Below are 20,980 nucleotides of genomic sequence, written 5' to 3' on the forward strand. Positions count from 1 at the left end.
TGACCCACTCCAACTAATATTAGAACTCGGTCTCCTGAGCACCTTAAACCACAAGCTCCTCATTCCTTCCAGAACTCACCTGTGTCATCCTGTTGACATCTCATAAGTAGGGACCTTTCTGACTTCTGGGAATGCTTTTCAGACTTGACACATTTTGGGGATGAAGTGTAGTGCCAAAAAATGTTACACCGATTTTCAAACATTTTCCATCGATTCTCCTGGCTCTCATCTAGAACTGGGGGGTTGCTTTTCTTTGCTTTCACATCCATACTAAATGGCACGAGTAATTTTCACTCGAATTATTCCCCTGGGTCACAGGGTCCACTCCACTGCGAGCAGCTCTTCCTGCTGGCCATTCTGGGGATTAGCTCTGCCAGCTTGCACTCTCCCTCCACTCTCCCTCCACTCTCACTCCCACGTCTGCAGCTTCCTCTCTGTGGCTTGGCCCTCTAGCCAGGTCACTGAAGTCCTCCTACTCCAGAGAATTCACCTTCTTCCCAGGCCTGCTGGCTGGCTGGCACTTTCAAAGCCCTTGCTACTCCCCAGTGCTTGGGAGGGGAACCCAGGCCCACTCTCTACTCTGTGTTCCAGCCCAGGGACCCTCGAACAAGGAGCCACAGCCCCTGTACAGTCCTACCTCTTGCCGCTGTTTCCCTGGGCTTCCCCTCAGGTTTGCCAGCCTCCCATTCCCTTTGTTCAGCCTTTCCCAGCACCAGCAGCCCTGCTCTTCATGGCCAGCTACGTGGTATTCTACAGGCCCTGCCTGTTCCTGCACAGGTGAGCCTGTCCTTAATCAGCTGCCTCTAACTTAAATGTCCCCTGCTTGCATCCTAATTAGTTGATTGGGCCCTCCTGGCCAAATTCAGCTCTTGCAAGGCTAGTGTGGGGAGCGCATGCCCTCACACTCTGTGATGTCATAAACGAAAGGAGAGTCCTTTCTTGATTAACAAACCCTGCAAATCAGACAGTGAAACTCAGGCGCACAGCTCACTCATTGCCAAATTACACAAATTTCTCTAGAAATTACATTATTCTGCAACAAGGCCAATACTTCACAAAGCACAGAATGGCGCTGGGTTCCTGATTGCTTAAAGTCTAGCAATACACATTTCCTGTAACTTTTTTCCTAATCAGAAACTAACAGCAGATTTACAATTAATTTTGGTGGCTTTAAATGGTTAAGATCCTTAGTATTTGAAAACAAGCTGCAAAGCTTTTATTTGCAAAGAGAAAAGAGGCTATTTTCCTTAGCAGGTAACTTCTGACAAATGGCACAAAATGGAGGGGAAAAAACATTAAAAAAAGATGAACAGAGATCCTGGCTGGCAGTAATAAAATTTCAAATCATGCAATTCAATGTTGCCATCATTTCACAATGTACAGAAAGCGGCTGCCAAGCAAAGATTCTCTCTCTTTCTTCTTCTTTCTTTCTATAAACTAGCAGAGGAACTCAACAGCCCTACTTTCCTTTTCTGTCCTTCTACAAATACCCCAAACTAGGATATTTGTTGCCATCATTTCACAATGTACAGAAAGCGGCTGCCAAGCAAAGATTCTCTCTCTTTCTTCTTCTTTCTTTCTATAAACTAGCAGAGGAACTCAACAGCCCTACTTTCCTTTTCTGTCCTTCTACAAATACCCCAAACTAGGATATTTGCCTATCAAAGATCTTAGCTGATGCTGTTTTATATATGACCACATACTAATGTGGGATTCATTTTAATTTTCCCTATAAATTTGAGAGCAATGAAACATTATAGCAGAATGTTATTTCATTTGGTTTTGTAATGCAAAGTACCTGAAAGTCAGCATTCAAATTACTGAATTCTCTTCCCCATTGTGACTGAATTAAAGACAAAAATAAATTAAAACTTCATCTTAAATGTATTTTTCTAATTGAGTAAGGGCACACCAACTAATCTTCTACCTAATTAGATGGAAGCTAGATTTTATTATCAATATCTGAAGCTAACTCTAATTGAATCATTTACAGTCATTGCTGTACTGAGACTCACTCCATTCCCTAGAAGAGAAAGACACCAATGATTGGTCTGTATGTAGCATTCTACAAGAGCTCTGTTATTTGTCTTTATTCCCTGTGTCAGAAACTTACACTAGCCCCAGTTTCCTGGAAAAAAAGGATAATTATAAAATCTAAAATCTGTGCTTAATTCCCTCTCATAAACATCATCTTTCAGGAATTAATGGGCGTTTCAGAGCTGTTTGGAAAATGGTGATCAATAACCTACCAGCAGGGTCAGTGTTGGTAGCTGAAGTCCAGCGTCAGTGCATAAAGGTCTTTTCTAAAAGCATTTTAGCACTGGCAAAAGGTGCCTGATTGATAGAACTGGTGCCCATACACTGATTCTGCTCTGCAGGCTTCCCCAAATACCCCCCTGACAAGGAGAGCCCAAGGTCAATCAGAGAGGAACAGGTCACTCCCCATGGCCTATTTCAGACCCAGATCTCTCCACCGAGACAGTCAGCTAGGGGCCAGTTAATTATATCAGTGGTGGAGGTCTGTCCTGCCCCGCTAGGAATGGGACAGTTCACACTGCAGTGTTTAGGCACTTAAATTAGTAGGACAGACAGACAGACACAGGCCCCCAGATAACTAAGTCATGCTGCCCGATGGCTATCAGACAGCAATGACTTTCAGATAGTATTGAACTGGGCAGATCTGAACCAGTCACCTAGATGAGAAAAGGCTCCACATTCCATTCTTGGCCCCTTTAACAATCATCCAGCCTAGCTTCTGTGTAACACCCTTCCACGGATTTATTATTTAGATGCCACTTTCTAAAGCATACAGAACAGCAAATGACAAATATTCTGGTTTCCCAGGGTCTCCGTTGCTGCTAATCCTCTATGGAGAGAGGGCAGAGAAAGAATCATAGGAAAAGAAACCTAGCGCCCTTGAGAGAAATATGGTATCCAAGAGCATGTCTGAGACATGCTGATCTAGGAGACTTGGCCAGCCAGGCAAGGAGAATAGAGACTCAGGGTATGACTACACTACGAAATTAGGTTGAATTTATAGAAGTTGATTTTTTAGAAATCAATTGTATACAGTCCAATTGTGTGTGTCCCCACTTAAGACCATTAAGACCATTAACTCAGCAGAGTGCGTCCACAGTACTGAGGCTTGCGTTGACTTCCAGAGTGTTGCACTGTGGTAGCTGTCCCACAGTTCCCGCAGTCTCCGCCACCCATTGGAATTCTGGGTTGAGATCCCAATGCCTGATGGGTCAAAAACATTGTCACGGGTGGTTCAGGGTACATGTTGTCAGGCCCCCTCCCCATGAAAGCAACGGCAGACAATCGTTTTGAGCCTTTTTTCCTGGGTTACTCGGGCAGACGCCATACCACGACAAGCATGGAGTCTGCTCAGCTCACCATCACCGTACGTCTCCTGGGTGCTGGCAGACACGGGACTGCATTGCTACACAGCAGCAGCTCATTGCCTTTTGGCAGCAGACGGTGCATTACAATTGGTAACCATTGTTGTCGTTTCCTGGGTGCTCTTTTAGCTAACCTTGGTGAGGTCTGTCGGAGCGCCGGGCAGACCTGGGTGAGATTTGTCAGTGGCGCCTGGACATAAATAGGAGTGACTCCAGGTCATTCTCTTTTTAAGTTTCATCTCATGGAGATTCAGTCCTGCCTGCAGTCGTACTGCACTGTCTTCTGGTGAGATGTTGCTTGAATGCCAGCAAACACCGGGACTATACGCTGCCATGCTTTGCTATGCAGCGATTCCAGACTACGTGCTACTGGCCTGGCATGGTAAAGTGTCCTACCATGGAGGATGGAATAAGGCTGCCCTCCCCAGAAACCTTTTGCAAAGGCTTTGGGAATACATCCAGGAGAGCTTTATGGAGATGTCCCTGGAGAATTTCCACTCCATCCGCAGACACGTTAACAGACTTTTCCAGTAGCTGTACTGGCTGCAAATGCCAGGGCAAATTAATCATTAAACACGCTTGCTTTTAAACCATGTATAATATTTACAAAAGGTACACTCACCAGAGGTCCCTTCTCCACCTGGCGGTCTGGGAGGCGGCCTTGGGTGGGTTTGGGGGGTACTGACTCCAGGTCCAGGGTAAGAAATAGTTCCTGGCTGTCAGGGAAAACAGTTTCTCCACTTGTTTGCTGTGAGCTATCTTCAACCTCCTCCTCATCCCCAAAACCCACATCCCTGTTGCATGCTATTCCATTGATGGAGTCAAAGCACAGGGGTGGGGTAGTTGCAGGGGCACCTCCTAGAATGGCATGCAGCTCATCATAGAAGCGACATGTCTGGGGCTCTGACCTGGAGCCGCTGTTTGCCTCTCTGTTTTTTTGGTAGGCTTGCCTCAGCTCCTTAAGTTTCACGCAGCACTGCTGGTGGTCCTGGTTATAGCCTCTGTCCTTCATGCCCTTGGAGATTTTTTCAAATGTTTGGGCATTTCGTCTTTTTGAACAGAGTTCTGATAGCACAGATTCACCTCCCCATATGGCAAGCAGATCCTGTACCTCCCGTTCGGTCCATGCTGGAGCTCTTTTGTGATTCTGGGACTCCATCACGGTCAACTTTGCTGATGAGATCTGCACTCACTGCAGATTGCCATGCTGGCCACACAGGAAATGAGATTCACAAGTTTGCGGGCCTTTTCCTGTCTACCTGGCCAGTGCACCTGAGTTGAGACCGCTGTCCAGAGCAGTCACAATGGAGCACTCTGGGATAGCTCCTGGAGGCCAATACTGTCGAATTATGACCACACTACCCCAAATTCGACTCGGCAAGGTCAATTTCAGTGCTAATCCCCTCGTCAGGGGAGGAGTACAGAAATCGATTTTAAGAGCCCTTTAAGTCGAAAAAAATGGCTTCATCACATGGACGGGTGCAGGGTTAAATCAATGTAACGCTGCTAAATTCGACCTAAACTTGTAGTGTAGACTAGGGGTCAGAGAGGACAGGAATGAAATGGGAGCTTTTGCATTATTAATTTGGTGCTTTTTTTCATGACACAAAAACGTATTTATTTCTAGGCCTGAAAACATCCATTAGAGGCTCAAACCAAAGCTGTTGGCCTATTAGCCTAGCGGATAAAGTATCTATCTCTGTCCAAAATGTTCTTTATTATTTTCCCTTTTTCTCTCTTGTTTTACAAGGGATAAACCAAATGACCTATTGGTCTATTAACAACTACCAATTCATTCACTAAGTCTTGCCCAATAGAAAATAGATTCCTAATCCCCTCAAATTTAAATCTCCCAAAAGAGGCATACTCATGGCACTGAGACTACTAGCTGGGTCCAAATAAGAATAAATGAAAAATCTATTTGGTCTTAGAGATATACGTTTCATTCCTTCCATTTACACAACGAGACAAGAGTCTAGATTTCAAACGGCAGGATGTTTTCATTAATAACAATGTCTTATTAATCATGTGTTAAAGGTCTGTGCTCTTAATTTAACAGGAAAAACTGAATAGATTACTCTTACAGTTTCAATTAAAATAACATGATGTCTTCAAACTGATACCTTAATTAGACATAAAATGACATTTAGAAATCCTAAGTTCTGATGAAATCATCTGACTGTGAAGAAGCTTCACAATAATGTCATTGCATCAAGTACTCCTAAAATTAATATTCCTTAAATTCTGTCTGTTGAGAAGTTACAGGGTCTGGGGGGTTTCTATTTAAAACTCAGCTATTGCTTACACCCTATTGCATTTCTTATAAGAAAAAAATAAAACAACAAAGTAAATCCGATAGCCAATACTGGTGAATGTACACAAGAAAATTAATCACCTCAAACACACTACAATATGCTGCAAAGAAAATCTGAGTAAACAGGCCTTGCAATATATGCCATGAATGTAAAAAAAAAAAAAAAAAAAAAAAAAAAATGTAGCCTCGATAGCATACAAGACAAATGATAGATCCCCAAAAGCTTAGCATGAACACTTGGACTTCATCCACTGTAAACCTTGCTGCAGCTCTAGACATAACTAATAGTATGAACCAAAGGCTTGTGAACCAGAGTTGGCCTGGCCCTGGCAAAATAACAGCACCCTAAGTATCGGCAAACCAAGTAAGCACATTCCTGGCTGGAGAGGAAGGTACAACACCCAGAGTTCTCAAGTAACTATGTGAACACATTCTTAGGAGATGGTACAGGAACACACTGACCCCTTGAAGATAAGGAGGGAACGACAGGGTAATGGACATAGATGTTTTGTTCAAACTAGCAGGTACAAGGAGAAGGGTGATAACTAGCAACGTCTGGAGCAAATACGTGCCTGGTTTGTATCTATGTATAAAAGGAGAAATTATAGAAGGGGTAACTTCGCACTCACTGAGGGGACCGCATCCTGGTGTGCAGACTAAATGGGTACCTTGTTGCGGGCCTACCAGATGTCTCGTGTTTAAAGGGACAGTCCCATTTTCTGGGACTTTTTCATATATAGGTGCCTATTACCCCCCACTCCCTGTCCCGTTTTTTCACAGTTGCTATCTGACGACCCTAGTGTTAGGGTACCTGCCCCTATCAGGGGGCTAGGATCGTGCTTTGTCGACAATGAACCTGGCCAAGCGCCTTCGGCACCAAACCAAGCCTGTGGTCTCTCTTTGTGTGTAACATCGAGGTCCGCTGAATCAGCAAGCCGTGTCCTCTGCTCATGCGGCTATCACCTGAGCACCAAGAACAGCAGCACTGAGCAGCTGTAACAACACGCACAACCAGCAGGAGCCCAGCACACCATTCACACGACTCACAGATCTGAATCCTGACAGGAAGGGCCCTAAACATGAGGGCTCTAGACCTTGGCAGAGTGACAGTGACACTCTATACAATCAGAAGATGAGAGAGAGGATGGTGATTGGACAGCTTCCTGAAGACACTTATCCAGAGATGCAAACATCTATTTCCAGGACAGAAGGGACCATTATGATCATCTAGACCAGCATATCCCAAAGTGTGCAGCATGTCCCCACCCACAAGAGCATGGACTAGCTAGAGGTAAGGGACACATGACAGTGCAGATTTCCCTGGGGATGCCCTGCTGACATAGTGGGACAGATGGTCTAGTCTGACCTCCTGCATAAGAACAGGCAATAGACTGCACCCAGAGATTCTTGCCTCTAGCCCGAGCACCTGTGGTGGAATTAGAGCATATCCTTTAGAAAAGATCCAGCATTGATTTAAAGACTCCAAATAATAGAGAATTTACCACCTCTCTTGGTAAGCTGTTCAATTGTTAATTATGTTCCTGGTTTTAAAATTTCCATCTTATTTCCTCTTTGAACTTTGGTTACTTCAATTTCCAGTCACTGGTTCTTGTTTAAAAAATTCTTATTGTCTTTTATCCTCTTGGCTATAGATTGAACTTTTTCTAACAACGTTCTCACTCTCAATAAACAAACCCACTACACTCTTTAACATGAACCCTGCTGTAACACAGTCCTGCCCTCTCTCTGTGGAATACACATATTGCTTTTAACAATCACTTCCTCCAGGCCACTTCATGGCATTAGCATGGTCAAGAATCACCAACTGCCTGCATCACCTCTCCAGTTCACCAGGAGAAGGAAGAAGCAGTAACACACTATTGTGACAACATGTGAAAGAGGCAGATACAGAACTTCAATATCCCCCATCCAAGCTGCTGCAGAGTAAGCCCTGGTCTGCACTTAAAATTTTAGATTGACAAAGCAATATCACTCAGGAGCCTGAAACAAAAGATCACTCGAGCACTATAATTAAGCCAACCGAACCTCCAATGTAGATCCAGCCAGGGTGACAGAAGAATTCATCTGTGACCTAGCTACTGCTACTTAGAGAAGTGGATTAACTACAGCAATGGAAAATCCCGTTCCATCAATGCAAGAAACAACTACGCTATGGTGCTCCAACAGCAGAGCTGCAGCTGTGCCACTGGAGCACCCGTAGCATAGACGTGCCCTACCTAGATTGCACTAAATCCAAGGGAAAGCATGGCTTTGCGAGAAGCTCAACCTGCTCAACATTCTCTCTCGCTGGCACAGAGAAGTGTTCCAGAAAAGCAAGCTGGCTATCATATACCTTACCTTGGGGAAGCACAACTGCATTTTTTAAAATAAATTCAAACATAAAATTCAAAATTAATTATTCCATTATAAATGTTTCAAAGAGCCTGCTGGGACAGGGCTTCTGACCTTTGCCGATGGGCTTTCCTCAGACCTGGCTAAATCATTTTTAAAAATCACACTTTAAGCTGAACTTGTTATTAAAAGCCTCTTTTGGGAGGTTAAATCACTAAAAGGAAAACGTTGCTGTTAAGCCATCAGATTTCCTAAAGCCCAGTTCAGAGTCGGAGCTACGCTAACAAGACTTTCTTTCAGGTCAGCATAGTGGTCACTGCTTAAAACTATGTTTAGCCCCTATCATTCCATCTCAAACGTTTATAATGTAGGAACGGAAAAATGAACTGCTTTGCTCCTGGAACTGGAGATGGTGGAAAGTCACTGGACGAAAGGCCTAACTGATTTGCACTAAAAACACAAGAAAATGCAGGGAGAAATTAAACCGCAAAATCAAGAATGACTTTAACAATTCACTAATATAACACTGGGGGGGAACCTACATAAAACTTCAAAGAAAAAGTAGGTATGGGGTGCCAATCTCCTTAAATGCCATGTAACAGTATATAGAGCCTTTGGGCCAGGGTACAGCGACAGAAAATCTCCTCCACTCCTCCCCAAACCGCATGCGAACTGGACAGATCACTGAAGGCCTTTACTTCTACTGCATGGCTCACTATGCACCCAGGAGTGCTGTTCTCTCAGGGTAACTCACTTTCTCTCATGTTGTGACAATATTACAGAAATTCAGGTCTAAAATACGTTACTAGAGGAAATTCAGCTACCAACATGGAATTTTTGAGTCAGCATTTCTGGCAATTTCTGACATTTGTATAGTGATCCACAAAGAATTTGTACAGCTCCAGTAAGTTGCAACAAAACAAAACAAAGAACGGCTGAAAGACACCACAATTAACCAAGCTCTGTTCAGCAATGTTTAACCACACGGTAACAAACCCCAGAGTTACAAACACCTCAGGAATAGAGGTTGTTCGTAATTTTGAACAAAACATTATGGTTGTTCTTTCAAAAGTTTACAACTGAACATTGACTTAATACAGCTCTGAAACTTTACTGTGAAGAAGAAAAATGCTGCTTTGCCTGTATTTTTTGAGTAGTTTACATTCTGTATTTCCTCTCTTTTTTTGTCTCTGCTGCCGCCTGATTACGAACTTCTGGTTCCAAATGAGGTGTGTGGTTGACTGGTCAGTTTGTAACTCTGAGGTTCTACTGTATACTAAATTTTGTAAAATATTCACCCACACCCCACATAAATTAACTACTTGCACCCACAGCGCCAAGTATTACACCTGATCCTAGACAAGCGCTCACACCTACCAATGGTCCCATTGAACAGAGGGGACTACTCAACAGCATATTTACTCACATCCTTAAATGTTTTCAGCATCACGCCCTACATAAGCCAATATCCAGTGGGATTTGCATGGTTTTTAGCTTTACATTTAAGCAAAGTCCTAAACTGAAGGATATTCAGTAACAATCTGTTTTGAGAGATACATGATTTAGATAATGGCATAGAGAGCACACTTATAAAGTTTGCAGACAATAACAAGCTGGGAGGGGTTGCAAGTGCTTTGGAGGGTAGGATTAAAATTCAAAATGATCTGGACAAACTGGAGAAATCGTTTGAAGTAAATAGGATGAAATTCAATAAGGACAAATGCAAAGTGCTCCATTTCAGAAGGAACAATCAGTTGCACATATACAAAATGGGAAATGACTGCCTAGGAAGGAGTATTGCAGAAAGGGATCTGGGGGTCACAGAGGACCACAAAGTAAATATGAGTCAACAGTGTAACACTGTTCCAAAACAAATGAACATCATTCTGGGCTGTATTAGCAGGAGCGTTGTAGGCAAGACATGAGAAGCAATTCTTCCACTCTACTCCACGCTGATTAGGCCTCAACTGGAGTATTGTGTCCAGTTCTGGGTGCCACGTTTCAGGAAAGATGTGGACAAATTGGAGAAAGTCAAGAGCAGAGCAAGAAAAATGATTAAAGGTCTAGAAAACATGACCTATGAGGAAGATAGAAAAAATTGGGTTTGTTTAGTCTGGAAAAAAGAAGACAGAGGGGACATGAGAACAGTTTTCAGGTACATAAAAGGTTTTTAAAAGAAGGAGGGGAAAATGTGTTCCTCTTAACCTCTGAGGATACAACAAGAAGCAATGGGCTTAAATTGCAGCAAGGGAGGTTTAGGTTGGACATTAGGAAAAACTTCCTAACTGTCAAGGTGATTAAACACTGGAATAAATTGCCTAGGAAGGTTGTGGAATCTCCATCATTGGAGATTTTTAAGAGCAGGTTAGACAAACACCTGTCAGGGATGGTCTAGATAATACTCAGACCTCTTGAAGTCCTTCCAGTCCTATGATTCTATACTGCTGATTCTTCATTCAAAGTCTCTGGGAGTTGTCCATAAATCATCACATGAAAACAGTTTGATGCACTACAGACATCCCCTATTGTGAATATTAAAAAATACAAAAAAAGAATTCTAAATCATTTCCTCACATGCTGCATGTTGTTAGTGTTTGAGCTAAGACGAGGCCTCCATTGCTAGTTTAGAAGAGCAGCTTAATCACTACAAAATAGTCTAAATATGCAAAAGAGAAAAAATAATTCAATAAGTGATGCTAATTAATGTACTGTAGATATGTTCACAATAGTTAGTAAAAATAAATCAATTCTTTTACATAACTCAGACTAGAACAATTAATCAATATGAAGCTACTGAAGAGTCTCTCTGCACTTTGGAGAGCCAATAGGCAAACACTGTAAAGAGACTCCAGTCTGCTAAAAAATAAACAAGAGTATTTCATTTTCTACAACATTCCTTTCTATGTAAAATTTTTATCAATGACCTGGAAGAAAACATAAAATCGTCACTGATAAAGTTTGCAGATAACACAAAAGTTGGGGGCATGGTAAATAATGAAGGCAGGTCACTGAAACAGAGCAAATCTGGATTCCTTGGTAAGCTGATCACCAGTAAACAGTATGTATTTTAATACGGCTAAAATAAAATGTACACATCTAGGAACAAAGAATGGAGGCCATACTTACAGGATGGGGGACTTGATCCTGTGAAGCAGAGACTCTGAAAAAGATTTGGAGTGGATAATTAGCTGAACATGAGCTCCCAAATGTAATGTTGTGGCCAAAAGAGCTAATGCGATCCTGGGATGTATAAACAGGGGAATCTCAAGTAGCAGTGGAGAAATTCTTTTCCCGCTGTATTTGGAACTAGTGCAACCACTGCTGGAATACTGTGTCCAGTTCTGGTGCCCACAATTCAAGAAAGATGTTAATGAATTGGAGAGGGTTCAGATAAGAGCCATGAGAATGATTAAAGGATTAGAAAACCCGCCTTATGGTGACAGACTCAAAGAGGTCAATCTATTTAGCTTAACAAAGAGAAGGTTAAGGGGTGACTTGATTATGGTCTATAATTATCTACCTGGAGAAAAAATATTTAATAATGGGCTCTTCAATCTCGCAGAGAAAGGACTAACACAATCCAATGACTGGAAGTTGAAGCTAGTCAAATTCAGAATGGAAAAAATGTACACAGGCGAGTCTCATCTTATGCGCATTTAACATGCGTGAACTCAGCTTTGTGCAGTCGGCAAACAAAATAAAAGAGAAAAATAACAATTTCAATACTGTGCCTGTAGTGCGGGCGATTCTGCCCACCATTACACTCAATGTAATTTTGACTATCCGCGATTTTCGCTTTACGTGTGGACAGCAGAACGTAACCCCAAGCATAAGATGAGACACACCTGTACATTTTTGACAATGATTGTAATTAACCATTTGAACAGTAAAAAGGGTCTTGGTAGAGTCTCCATCATTGGCAATTTTTATATCAAGATTGGACGTTTTTCCGAGAGACCTGCTCTAGGGATTATTTTGGAGAAACAGGAGGTCAGACTAGATGATCACAGTGGTCCCATCAGGCCTTGGAATCCATGAACTTTTCATCAATCATTCTGTCAAAAATGAAAGTCTTTTTCATTGTTCATTTTTCAAGGGGAGCCAGATGTGAATATGTTTGTGTCAACTTCACTGTGGTAAATACATAGATTTTTGGACTAGAATAGTTTATTTTATTAAGAGGTTTAATTCATTGTACTTTTTTCCTCCAACACACCTATCATAGTAATCGATAGGCCTAATCATTTAGAGCCATGATGCATAACCCGGCAATATAGTAAGTCCATTCTCCTACTCAAGCAATTACATTCTACTTTCCTAAATTCCTCCTGACATATCATCAGATATAGGATTCTTCTTCACTACCTGACCTATACTGCTGCCTACTGCCATGTGCACTGCTGCTTTCCACCTCATAGGTGACCACTTCCTCCGGACAATTTGCATTATCAGTTTGTGAAGCATGGAAAGCACTTTAGCATCCTTGAGGAAGAATGCTAGAGAAATGTAAAACTTATTTCTCTAACCTACTTCTGTAGGACTTACATCCCATCTACAGTCAATTTTGGCATATTTTACACAGAGAAATTTTGCAATTTCTCTTTTCAGTTACATTTTCCATAAATCATCATGCATTAACATAGGTTTTTAGGCATAACAAGACTCTCTACTGCCATGTAGAAAAAGCATGAAATTCATAAAGATCCTCCCTTAGCCTACAGTCTTTACTCAATAAAAATGAATGAGTTTTGCCTGAGAAAGGGCTGCATGCCTGGGCCCAGAGCAAACATGAAAAAGGAATTTTGGCCAACTGAAGTGAGGTAGTTACCAAACACTTCATGGGAAAATTACACATTCATGAACGTTTCCTGGGCCATATTATTTAGCTCTGCAAATCAACCATCCCAGAGAGTGGGAAACTTTTGTACTTGGGTATTTTGTAGATCTGTTGAACATGCTGGGACCTTCACAGAAGAGCCAAAAGCCACAATCTTGAAATCAAATTCACATGGGCAGAACCCAGAGCCCACGAAGAGCCAAGAATCAGGCCTTAACATAGTAACTGCGTAACACTTTGGGACCATGCCAGAAGACCTCCTACTCCATTTTTAACTAAAAGCGCTATGAGTACAATTATTTTTAATGCTAACTCAGTTTGATACCAAGAAAAACACAGCAAAGTAGGTTTTAATTATTTGTTGCACATACGGCAGAAACACAAATAACTTCAAAATAGAAAATACAAAAGTCAAATTGTAATTCTGAAATTCGATTTAATTTTCATTTTTGTCTGTAGATCTCCTGCATCCCTGCTCAGTTGTTAAGGGAATGAGTCTGTGTCATTAAGCACTTTTTAGCCACTACCTCATATATTTGTCTTTTTCAATCTTTTTCATTTAGCCTTTTTGGCTTAAATTTTTTTTAAATATACAGTGAAGTTAATTTAAGTTGGAACACCAGGCACTGAAGCAATACTGCAAGAAGTTTCTGCGTTATTAATTTAATCTTTTTCCCCTACTTTACTCAGTTTTAAGTACCACATCAGCAGCAAATGCTCTGAGTTTAACTTTTTTCTATCAAAAATCTAAATTGGAAGCATTCAAAGTCACTTGATTTACATTTTTTAATGGAAAGCAAGAGTTGGTAACAGGTGATGAAATGTTTAATGCCAAACCCATATCAACAGCACAATCCAATAGCAGATATTAGAGAAAATCTACAGAGAGGAAAACCTGAAAATCTATTTACATTAACTTCTGTCAATAGGAATAGGCACAACCTCCTGTGAAAGGCAATTTCATATCTAGAATCAAAGACTTTGCTCCCATAATGTTCAGATTTGTTATTCATATCACCACCTTCAGAAAGCCCTTTTCATTAATAAAATAAAATAAAATAATAGCAATAAACACATCAATGGTATCAGATTTAAAGAGATGTGGGATTACTATTTATAGGAAACTATTGTACACATTTCCACGTAAGTTTTACACATAAATTTACTTCAAACCAAATAGATATATATATAAACCAATCCTAAGTATTATAGCAAGGCCTGGCTGGACATTCCTTAAACAGCCAAAATTCCCATTGGGGTCACATGGTCTGATTCTCATTCACACCAGTGTGCAACTATAATTTACTTCCATCTAAAGGCTCCTTTGCCATGTTAGTGTTGTGCTGTGGCCTTAATGTAAACCAGAATCAGGCCCACAGAGCACAACAGAATTAAGTCAGAGAGGGCAAGATACAAGTTTTGGCTGCAGGATTTGACCATTAGTCATACAGGTAACACTGTAAAGCTCTTACCTTGCAAACATTTAAGCATGCATGTAAATTTCACCCATGTAGTCCCACTGACTTCAATGTGAGCCAAATTACATAACTTTCTTTTGTATTTGCAAGACTGGGGCCTAAAACTCAAAGGGAATGCACTAGACACTGCAGAAATTGAGATTAGTATTCTAATAACACTGATTTAACCAAACAGTGAGTCTATGTGAATGTATGTTTGTGAATGTACAAACACACACATTGTAATAATTATACACACACATACACTTCAGTGTATATTATGTACACATATGCATATATTATTAGGGGCAAAGGTCCTCCAGGGTCTCTCTTTAACCCCCTCACAAAACCGAATTCTTCCACTGTTGCACCTTGCAGCAGATTTATATGTATAGCTTGATAACACATGGTAGGAAACTCTTGGTGTCTGGAAATGTGGGGATTGACTATGCTCTGGGAAACATTAGGTTTTGTTATTGCTATTTTACAGTCTGCTGCTGAGAATAGTTGGCTAAGAAACTGTAGAATTTTCTCTTTTTGAATTTCAAAGAATAAAATTTATACATTAAACCATTGCTAATGTAAGACTGAGCAACATTTCCTGTAGATCGCTGTTCTCCTGTTTGTTCTGCCAACAAATGAAACAGCCCTCTAGAGGCACAGGAAATATATTCACCTTTCTCCAAGATCCATCTGTCCCAAAACCATCTTCTACGTGTAACACAACCAAGTGGCTTCAAATTAGTCACATCAAGATACCGTGGGGTAGTGATGATTATCTTTTTTTAATTGCTAATGTTATAATCTTAAATTACAGCTCAGCAGTACTGTGGTATTTTAAAATCTGAAGCTGTAAAAGGCCTATAGATTAGGTTTTAAATCTCCAAAAAAACTTTCAGAGTGGTAGCCATGTTAGTCTGTATCAGCAAAAAGAACAAGGAGTACTTGTGACACCTTAAAGACTAATACATTTATTTGGGCATAAGCTTTTCTGGGCTAGCAAAAGCTTACGCCCAAATAAATGTGTTAGTCTCTAAGGTGCCACAAGTACTCCTTGTTCTTTTTGCAAAAAAACTTTGCTTCCTTTAGCAAAAAAACTCTGTCTTGAGGAGAAAAGACCAGGAATGAACAGGACAACCATAAGGAATTTCCAACAGGCACCAACTGAGACATTCCAGGCAAAGCACCCCCTGCCCCCCTTGAGGGTCAATTCCCTACATTGCTTCCTCAGCCAATACTGGACCAAGCAATCCTAGCTGCTACCTGACTGGGTGTGTCTCCCATTTTGAGCGTGTACTTGCTAAGGGAGTTGAAATCACAAACTTCACTGCACGCCTTCTCATACAGCGGCCTCACCTCTGGTTCATTATTGATGAGTGAATTCGCAGCCAAGCTGAGGTCACACTGAGGTCTGGTGTTCTGATCCTGATGTAGGTAGAGAAGAAATTGATTTCTCTGCCAAAGGGAGTGCTGCACCTCACCTAGTGGCCTGTTTAGGGGAGAGAACACTCCACCTATTTCTGTGTGCAGTGGGCTTAGCCCTCTGCTTCTGCTGTCAAAACACACCACCACCCAGACATAAGATGGCAGGAATGGAAGGTCAGAATAGGAAACATAACTCACATGCAGACAGTCTTCTCTCCTCCATATCCATGCTAAGGAAGGAACTACAGCCACTCCAGATCCCAAAAAAGCAGCAGAGAATCCTGTGGCACCTTATAGACTAACAGACGTTTTGGAGCACGAGCTTTCGTGGGTGAATACCCACTTTGTCAGATGTGCATCTAACACGGCTACCCCTCTGATACTTGACTCCAGATCCCAGAGTGTTGGAAGAAAGCTGACAGCTGCATTCAGAACAAAGCGAGCCCTGCTACACTGTAACAAAATCCATATGGATTGCATCTGCATGTGCCCAGAGAGGTTCCATCAACAGAGCTATTGGGAAGCTACAATCAGGCTAAGAAAACTTTTAAGGAACAGAACAAGCTAGAAGACAAGGCCATGGCTCAGGTGAAAGATCTAAAACTAAATAATAAATAAAGCAAGAAACCTGCTATTAGGAGCGACTCAGACCTGCAGTTTGGCTGCCAAAATTGTCCTTTTCGGCATTATGCTGGGAACCAGGATTTCTCTATTTTTACCAGTTTTTATTAAATTACCATCAAAGTATTTAACACTCGGGATAAACACAACAATAGTGTAATATAATGAAAATATCTCTTGCTGACCTTAATCACTAGATAGGTTGGGATCCGAGTTACTACAGAGAATTCTTTCTTGGGTGTCTGGCTGGTGAGTTCTGCTCACATGCTTAGGGTTTAGCTGATTGCCATATTTGGGATCAGGAAGGAATTTCCCTCCAGGGCAGATTGGCAGAGGCCCTGGAGGTTTTTCGCCTTCCTCTGCAGCTTGCGGCACAGGTCACTTGCTGGAGGATTCTCTGCACCTTGAAACCACAAGTTGAGGACTTCAGTAGCTCAGACATAGGTCAGGTGTTTGTTACAGGAGTGGGTGGGTGGGTGAGATTCTGTGGCCTGCCTTGTCCAGGAGGTCAGACTAGAAGATCAAAATGGTCCCTTCTGACCTTAAAGTCTATGCGTCTAATGCCAAATAGAGATGGAAAATAACCTCTCTGCTCCTGCTCTTGAGTCACCTGTTTATGCGTCCCAAGCTGCATTAGCTCCGCTACTGGACATGGCATCACACTGGGAATTCTTGTTCAGCTGATTATCCACTACCACCCCCCAAATCTTTTTCAGTCACTGCTTCCCAGGATAGAGTCCCCCATTCTGTAAGTAGGGCTGCATTCTTTGTTCCTAGAACATGTAGCCATATTAAAATGCATATTGTTTGACTGAGCCTAGCTTACCAAGCAAGTCAGATCATTCTGTATCAGTGACCTGTCCTCTTCATTATTTATCTTTCCCCCAATCTTTGTTGCACCTGCAAACCTTATCAGAGATCATTTATATGTCTTCTTCCAGGTCATTGATAAAAATGTTAAATAACATCGGCCAAAAACAGATCCCTGCAGGACCTGAGTAGAAACGCACACACTAGATGATTCCCTTTTAAAATACAATTTTGGGAGTAGTTAGCCAGTTGTTAATTCATTTAATGTGTGCCATGCTAATTTTATATCATTCTAGCTTTCTAATCAAATGTTTTTCAGTACCAAGTTAAATGATTTACAGAAGTGTAAGTATATTACATCATCTACACTATTACCTTTATCAAGCAAACTTGTAATCTAATAAAAAAATCAAATTACTTTGACAGGATCTATTTTCCACAAAACCATGTTGATAGGTATTAATTATATTACCTTCCTTTAATTTTTTACTAACTGAATTTTATATCTGCTACTCCATATCTTGCCCAGGATCAATGTCAAACAGATAGGCCTATAAGCAGTAGGTCATCTTGTTTACCCTTTTAAAATATTGGCACAAGATTAGTTTTCTTCCACTTTTCTGGAATTTCCCCAGTGCTCCAAGACATTGAAAATTACCCAGCTCTTTAAAAAATTTTAGGTGCAAGTTATATGGACCTGCTGCTTTTAAAATGTCTAACTTTAGTAGCTGTTGTTTAACATCCTTCTGAGATGCTAGTGGAATGGAAAGAGTGTTATCATATGATATAGCTACATCATTGTTTTTCCCCCAAATACAGAAAAGAACTATTTACTGAACACTTTCATCTCTTCTGCATTATTATTATAATTCTACCATTTCCATCTTTTAATGGATCAATGCCACTGTCAGGATTCTTTTTATTCCTATTGTTCTTTAAAAACTCCTTATTGTCCTTCCACTTTGCTGGCCATAAATTTCTCCTTATGCCCCTTTGCTTCCCTTATTAATTTTCTACAGTTCCAAACTTCTGATTTATATTTGTTGCTATCAGTGTACTCTTTCTTCCATTGGCTATATATATATTTTTATAGTTGCCTTCACTTTCCCTCTAAACTAGGTTCTTTTAAAACCAATATAGCCTTCTTCCTTGAGACTATGCTTCCGGGCTAAGTTAATGTTGTCATTTCCTTCCTCACATGATCGCTTGGAGAAAGCTTTCTCATTTTAATCCTCTTAGCAAGGACTTTGTTTCCCACTGCCCCCTGCAAAAGGAGAAATCAGAGGAAAGAGACCAGAGCTCTCAGGTACTGTTACATATTAAATTGCAGTGCTGGTTCAAAATAAAGCACTGTCTGGAAAAGAAGGCTTCAGCTCATCGATGCAATGTTCAACAGAGCCTTTTTGCTGGGTGTAGGTGTCAGAGTTTGGGGGAGGAATCAGGAGATAAAGATGCATTTGTGCTGAGTATTTTTTTTTTTTTTAAATACTCATTTCTGTGTTGTCAGCAGGGTCAAATCCCCATTCATCTGGACTGCAAATTTCCAGTTCTCTAGGGTACCAACATCAGCATGTCTAGTCCAGCTCACCCTGGCTTCCCGCTAGTCTGGCTCCAAATAAAAGGCTAATTCTTTGTACTGATTTCATATGATTTGAAAAAATCAATGTGTTCTCAATTTGCATTTATCGATATGGAGACACCAACAAACCTTTCCACCAAAGAATTGTACAAGGATCATTAAGAGGAAAATGTCCGAAGTAATTGTTCCTTTCTGCATATTTTTCACTACAATATTCTCTAACATAATAATGTTCCATATTTCTGCAGAACCGTCTTTTCAGCATGTTTTCACATTATAAGAGTTTTTCAGTCCCACATAACGACACAGTTCAGTGCAAAATCAGATATAAATCTAGCTTAAGAGACTCTCAACAGGAATTCATTTTAAACGGTAAATGTTAAAAGATTCTGTCTCTGATTTATGTTTTTTTTTTTTATTTCAAAGAGGGAATTAAAATGCTTCTTAAAAGAAAGATGCACATTAAATCATGACAAAAACTACATGAGAGTGATGATGCTGGTCTGACTCAAAGCCACAAAGAAAGGAAATTCAGAGACAGGGCTGAAATATTTGCTTTCCATGCCGTCTTGCACCCAGGTATTACAGAGCTATCCTGCATTGACTTCAGAGGGACTTATGCACATGAGCCCCGTTATAATTAGTGTGTGATGATATTTATTGGAGTGTCTATGTTGCATGCCCACCCAGGTGATGACTAAATACAGTATCTTTCAAACTCCAAATCTCGCTGTTTATTTGTCAAGCAGTAAGAATCACTTTAAGTTATTGGCTAATGGATTAATTTCTCTTTTGTGTTTGTATAGAATATTTAAAAAACAGATGCAATCTAAAGTTCATACATCCCAGAGAGAGCAAAAACTCCAAACCACTATTTAAAGAGTATTTAGATTATTTTTAAAAGGGTATTACAGTATGCTCCTGATCAATGTAATGGATCGGAGGACCCATTACAATCCATTGTATATGCACATATTAAGATAATTCTTAAAATATTTATTATTTACAGAATAGACCATAATGACTTCAAAGGAACTATTATAGTCTGTCGTGCAAAACTGTATTCAGGACACTTTTGTTACAGTAAGATGGGTGTAGTGAGTAAATAACCTGGGTACTATAAATTGTCTAAGTATGCACATGAATTACTGACTCAGCCCATCACTCGGAAATGGTAAAAAGGGTCTGAGCCTACAAACCCTTCACTCATGTGAACTGTCCCCTGGTATCGCTGGAACTGCTTGTGTCACTTGGTGTTGGCAGCATCAGGCCATTAGCAAAGGCCTATTAAAATGTATACAAAAGTAATAAACAAAATCATGGAGCAGGCTACTGTAATTCCAAACAGTAACAAACATTTTCTAAAATACTGAAGACACCAAAAGGGTCTATAGCCACATTATGGATTATTGGCTTCTGATATTGCTTTGTAAATTACCATAGCTGGATCTTGCTGGGATGATTTACTCCTCAAAAGCCCATCAGTTATGAGGCACTGAAAGCTTCTTCGTGAACTTTCTGTAGGGCAACAAATGTTTCAGCGAAGTGAGGGAAACACAATTCTCCAGTATTTGACCACAAACAACTTTGCTCTGCCTGAGACACAAGCTGGGAGAAGTAATATCTTTTACTGCACCAACTTCTGTTGGTGAGAGAGAGACACACACACAGCTTTCAAGCCGCACAAAGCTCTTCTTCGAGTCTCTGCTTTGCCTGTTCATTAAAGTCTCTTCAGGAGACCTTGATGCTCAGACCTGAAAGTTCTTCAGTTAGCTGCTGTGATAATTAACATCCAAACATACCCACCATAAGTTCCCTGTGGACATTGTAATAAAATTTAAGGTCTTCTGCTGCCATTTTTCTTGATCATGAAACTATGTGACTAAAACAGAAAACGAACAAGCATACTATCTTTTCCGAACATCTCTCCAATTAATCCAGATAAATCTCAGCCAATACCTGATGTGTCAGTGAGATAATATCAATAACCTAAAAGGTCTTCTTACCTAAAACATTATAAATGATCCCATTACAAAACCAATTAGGAAATAAGTCTTGCGTCTAGTAGACAGAGGACTAGGCAGCTAGTGACCAGAGAGAACAAAGTCTAGAAATACATTCAGTTTCCCTGTTCCTCTTGAAGGAAAGCTGTATTCAGTTCAGCTTACAAGAGGCATGGAGGTG

At 40.8% G+C, this 20,980-nt stretch overlaps 1 protein-coding gene across 6 annotated transcripts in view; it reads right to left on the reverse strand.

Moving 5' to 3' along the window:
* Positions 1 to 20,980, reverse strand: part of CAMTA1 (calmodulin binding transcription activator 1) — an 871,256-nt gene that overhangs the window by 694,535 nt on the left and 155,741 nt on the right. The window lies entirely within an intron of this gene.

The sequence above is a fragment of the Chelonoidis abingdonii genome, chromosome 23 (genome assembly GCF_003597395.2).
Source record: "Chelonoidis abingdonii isolate Lonesome George chromosome 23, CheloAbing_2.0, whole genome shotgun sequence".
Classification (NCBI taxonomy): domain Eukaryota; kingdom Metazoa; phylum Chordata; order Testudines; family Testudinidae; genus Chelonoidis; species Chelonoidis abingdonii.